The sequence below is a fragment of the Geotrypetes seraphini genome, chromosome 16 (genome assembly GCF_902459505.1).
Source record: "Geotrypetes seraphini chromosome 16, aGeoSer1.1, whole genome shotgun sequence".
In the NCBI taxonomy this organism is placed as follows: Eukaryota; Metazoa; Chordata; class Amphibia; order Gymnophiona; family Dermophiidae; genus Geotrypetes; species Geotrypetes seraphini.
Genome location: NC_047099.1, coordinates 32639177 through 32645176, shown reverse-complemented (window position 1 = coordinate 32645176; position 6000 = coordinate 32639177).

The window sequence follows — 6000 nt, the reverse complement described above, 5'->3', positions numbered from 1 at the left end:
TCCCGCAACCGCTGCCACCGCTTCACTCCGTCTCCTTCTCCCTCAGTCCGTCAGGTCCCTCCGGGGGGAGGGGCAGGGAAACTGAGGTCCGCATTCCGGCGAGCCGCTAGGAGAAACGGAACTGAATCCAGGGGTAAGGAGGAGGTGGGGGGGATGATTGCACGCGAGCTCCCAACTCCTCCCCAGGTCACCACCAGTCAATGAAGGGCTGCTGCGTCTCGGGGGCCGAGCGCGTGCGTTGGGGCCGCGGCATGAGCCGTTTTAATTGTCAGTTTGCGCGGGCGGCCGTCCTCGCGCTCAGTCCAACGTGCGCATGGGCTGCCTCTGCCCTCAGGGGTGCTCGACGGCGATGCCTTCTCCCTCGGCACCGGTCCCTCTCCTCCGACCCCCCGACCCCCGCAACTGCAGCATTCTCCGGGAGCTTCCTTGGCGATCCTCCAGTAAGGGCTTGTGGAGGCGATCGGCGGCTGTCTGCAGTCCCGGCTTGTGGAGTGGATCCTGGTGACGTATTAAGTGCGCATGCGCACTCTCGCCTAGCGCGACAGATCAGATCTCGGAACACGCGGCGAGAGTGCGCATGCGCGGCTAGCATTTTATTATTATAGATTCTTAAAGTGAATAAAAAAATCAAGAAGGCTTATTTGTCTGACTTATGTAAGAGACCTATCAAACATCTCTGTGATCTTATCTTGAAAAGGGGAAGCCATTATTAGCCTTGGGTTGGCGTAACAAAAATGACAGGTGGTGCATTGTAGACTAACCAGTTCTTTGAGGCATGAAGAAGTGATGTGCAAGAGGTGGGTAAATAAACAAGAAGATACAAGGGGAAGGGTATGAGATACAGAGGAAAGAGAATATATTGAAATAGGCAGGGCAGGTTGTGGAAAGGGAGTGGTGTTAGTAGCATTGTTCTAGTAAGTGAGAAACAACAAAAACAGGTTGATCTCGGAGCAGTTAGTTGTTAAGCTTTTTGATGAGTTCCGGTTGAGCAGTTTTATCCTGGAGTGTCCTTTTCAAGTTCATTTGTAAATGTTTGACAACCTAAAGGTCTGACAGCGTCCTGACAAGTTTAGTATGTTTTCCTTCTGGGTTTTGAACATTGGCATTTCTAGTCTCTGGATTGCATCACTTTCCTGGCTGATGGTTGTGCAGAAAATTAAGTTCTATGTCTGTTCCTTTATATTTAAGGTAGCAAAGAGTATTGATCCATCATATGAGGGTTAAATGAAAAATAATACCTCTACCTCCATAACCTCTGCATTTTCATGTTGCAAATAATTGCCTTCTTGTGCTTCCGAACCCTTCTCAATAATTCTTTCAAAGTTATCAGGGTTGAAATGTAATTCTTTTTTTTTTATTATTATTATTATTTATTGATTGATTTTCGTTTAAGTACAAAAATGTGCTTAAACAGGAAATTAACAGAAATTGATACATCCAATTCACTAATGGATTTAGAAATTAAATTAAGCCAAAATGGCTGTGAAATAATATACCTTAATACATAGTCCTCAAATTTGGAGAGAGAAGGCAAGAAAGAAATTCTTCCAGGAAAGAAAACAACTTATTAATATTATTAAGGAAATTAGAGCATTAACTTCGGCTTTAATTACAGACTTGAATTACTTTGTCCTTCACTGGGGTGCAAAAGAAATCCCTTTCCCTTCTAAAAAGAAACGCAACTGGTCGGGATCATAAAATAGAAATGTAATTCTTTGAGTGATCCTCCAATTGTTTTTTTATGAGTTCATCGACCTTTCTCGTGTGGGACTTGTTGATTGCTGTCACAGGTTGTTCACTTCATTTTTCAACATACAAATCAGCCCTTTCTGGTCCACAATCTACATTTTTTGACCAAGTGATGCACAGTACTCACTTCAACACAGTCATCCCCGTAAACAACCTGCAAGCAACGGTGGATTTCCAGAAATTCTGTCATGGCACGTTATTTAATCACTGCAATGAATGCTTGCCACATGCTTCAATTTCACAATCAGTAGCAAAACAGCCTCTTCCATCGGACTCTGCTCGCCAACTGAGGTGAAGGAACATATTTAAAAGAACAAGGGAGCATTAGTGCGGGATTGAAAATTTTTAATAAACTTGGATCTGTTGATGAATTGTGAAGGTTGAAGCACAACTTTTATTCAACTCTTGTGCAGGTTGTTTTCAGTGATGACTGTGTTGATGTGAGTACAGTACTCCCCTGATATTCACGGGGGTTCCATTCCAGGAATCCTCGCAAATACGGTTTTTCATGGGGGAGCCTGAAGAGGGCAGCAGGAGAGCAGCCGGAGCGCCGCGAGTACAGAAAATCACTCGTGGTATGCTCCGACTGCCTCTTCCTGCACTAAGTCAGGCCTTATCCAATCAGGAGCTGCGTGTCAAAGCAGCTCCTGATTGGATAAGGCCCGACTTAGTGCAGGAAGAGGCGGTCGGAGCGTACCACGAGTGATTTCCTGCACTCGCAGCACTCCGGCTGCTCTTTCCTGCTTCTCCCACTGCCCTCTCCTTGTTGGCGGTTCGTGGTCGGAAAATACCGCGAATGACCGGGACCGCGAACGACCGGGGGAACACTGTACTGTGCATCACTTGGTCAAAAATTGTAGATTGTGAACCGAGTGAAGAAACTACTGAGCAGAGTGAAACTGGGCCCACTAACCCTCAACACCTGCCTGATTCAACCGATGAGAGAGCTTGAAGGGCCAGGAACCTCCTACCTTATGGACCTCATCAACAACTCATTACAGTCCAGACAAGTTCCACTTAAATGGAAACTCCCAGCCATCAAACCCATTTTTAAGAATATAGAAAAAGACCTAGAAAACCTCTCTAACTGCAGACTGGTAGCTAACTAGCCATGGATATCTAAACTAGTAGACAAACTAGCATGCCAACAAATATCAGACTTCTGGAAAACTCATTGAAGCTGGACCAAGTCCAATCAGGATTCAGAAGACACCTGAGCAGGGAAACCATTCTAGTAGCAGTGCAGGACTCTGTCCTGGAGAAGATGTACTGCTGGGGTTCCTAGACATCTCAGCAGCCTTTGACCTAGTCCAACACACTGCTAAAATCACACTGCAGAGAAGTAGGCCTAAAAGGAAAAGCCATGGCATAGATAGTCCTTCAATAGAAATGATTCTAATGAGAGTAGCATGGTAGGGGGATGCCAGCAACTGGAAAGAAATGGACATAGGGGTACCACAGGGATCCACCATGTCACCCATGCTGTCCAATATCTTCCTCCAACCACTGGGAAAATTCATCAGAAAACGGGTGGGAATGCTACATCTACACAGATGACATCCAACTTATCATCCCACTGAAGAGAGAGGACGAGAAGACTAAACAAATGATCAAGACAGGTCTAGAGAAAATCTTTAGATGGTTTCAAGCAAGCAGACTAGTAGCTAACAAAGAAAAGACAGAACTACTACTCATAAATGGGGAGAAAACAGCTCCAGTTTCCAAGTAACACTAAATGGCAATACCATTGAATCAGTCAAAAATGGGGTGAGAAACCTAGAAGTGTGGCAGGACCCAAGCCTAGACAGGACAAAAAAGATCCAATGCATCGTCAAAAACACTTATGGCAAATTTTACTGGGTTAGAGGACTCAAACCCTACCTCTCCCTACTCCTCTACTAGTCCCAAAAGTTCCGCCATCATCCTTTCATACTTATGTGGTACACACATTTACCCACCAAAAAGTGAAATTGATCCTATCATGATTTTTCAAATTCTGTGTAATCAATTGAACATCTATTCCCGTCATAATCAGAAAAAAGCGACTTTTATACTTATCTAAAGTAGGCTTAATATGTAGTAATGTACCACAAATTACAGCTTCATAAGATAAGGGAATAGCTGCTTCAAGAATGAGGTTAATTTGTCCCCAAATTGACTTCCAGAAACCAAGTATCAAAGGACAAAAATATAACAGATGATCCAAAGTCCCTATATTAATATGACAATGCCAGTATCTATTAGACTTAGAGCTGTCTAGTTTTTGTAAATGAACTGGGGTCCAAAAATCCTATGTAATAAAAATAGCCAAGTTTGTCTCAGATGCTGACGCTGTACATTTCAACCTCCAAGTCCAAATTCGTGGCCAACGAGATACAGAAATATACTGTTTTATCTCGATGCTCCAAATATCTCATAAGACTATTTTTTGGCTTCTTATTCAAAAATTCAGAAATTAATTTGTACCACTAAATCTGTCTGGTAGCAAAGGATCTACAAGCTATAATAAGTTTTTAAGTTTTTCCATTCAGGGAACCCACTCTGAATAGCCTGCTTCAACTGCAACCGTCTATAATGTTGAGACTTTAAAATACCAAATGATTGTTGCAGCCGTGAAAAATCAAGCAATTTCCCATTAGATATAACATCATCCAATGTCCGAATACCTGCCTGCATCCAATTCTTCCAGGCGATCCCAGCACCGCCTACTAGAATCTTGGAGTTACTGCAAAGTAGATTTCATTATAGGAACATCTGTTAATTTATCAATAAATTTAATTGTTTTCCATGTATCCAATAAAATTATGTTGTCCTTAGCATATCTAGGTAGTCTGATACTTAATACATGAGATAGTCGCATAGGGGACATAATTTTCCATTCTAGATATAGCCAATCTGGAAGATGCTCCATGATCTCAGGGAGGATCCATGCCTTGATGCATTATATAGGCTTTCAATGTGTTTTCAATGCTTGTTGCTAATGGCTGCTATTTTAATTTTTCTAGAATGGATTCCACGCTAGTAGCCTTACAGACTCTTCACGGTGAGCAGAATCGGCAAGTCTCACACAATAGACTTAAAAACTCTGGTATCTTGTATAAGCAATCAAAAGAATTACTTTATCTCTTAAATATGTCATTTTTTTACTGGTTTACAAAAGCCGCTGTTTCGTTTCACTAGCTGACGCAGCCTGCGTTTCGCGGGAATATACTCCCACTGCCATCAGGGAATTTCGTAGCAACGATATTTTTTCTCGAATTGGCTGTGTTAATTCTTCATGCCGATTCTGAAGAATTAACACCATGGAACTCGGTTCCAGATTCTATCTGTTCGACCTCTTTTTTTTTTTTTGGCATTTCGGAAAAGTTTGAAAGCCTATTTTTTTTTTTTTTCAACTTGCCTTTTCAAATTTGGCTACTTTGTAATCTTGTAATTGCTTGGGTTTTTCTTTTAAGGCACATGGTGTAAGTTGTTTATTGTATGCTGTTATTTTAATAATCTATGGGCTCCTTTTACTAAGATGCGCTAGCGTTTTTAGCGCACGTAGGAAATTACCCTGCGCTACGCTTCTAGAGCTAACGTCAGCTCAATGCTGGTGTTAAGGTCTAGCGCCTGCGGCAATTCAACGCGCGCTATTCCGCATGTTAAAGCCCTAACGCACCTTTGTAAAAGGAGCTCTATGTTTTGTTTTAATTATGTATACTGTATATCGTTGTTATCAATTGACCAAACAGCACAATAGTGCAAGTTAAATTTTCTGTGAGAGTATAACCCAAACTTCAGATTGGAAGGGTATAGCTAATTTCTTACCCCTCCTAACTCTCTTCACAGTGAATAATACAACGTTTATAGATTAATATTTAATAATTAATATTGATTGGTTGGTTACAGCGGCGTTAAGCTATATGGTGCCTTGATAAAACTCCTTTGGGTGAAACATGTTGGCGGTATAAATCACTGAAAGCATGACCACAAGTTTTAAGCGAAGTATTTAAACTATTTACACACTAAGGGGTCCTTTTATCAAGCTGCGGTAGGGGTTTAACGCACATAATACTGCCTGCCGCGCTAGCCGCTAACACCTGCATTGAGCATGCGTTAGTTTTTTAGCCGGCCGCGGGGGTTAGCGCGTGATGAAATGTCCGACGCGCTAACCCCGCTAGCGCGGCTTGATAAAAGGAGCCCTAAGGTGGAAAAAAGTATTTATTTTAATTTTTTAATTTAATTTAATTCTTATATACCGCTAATAAC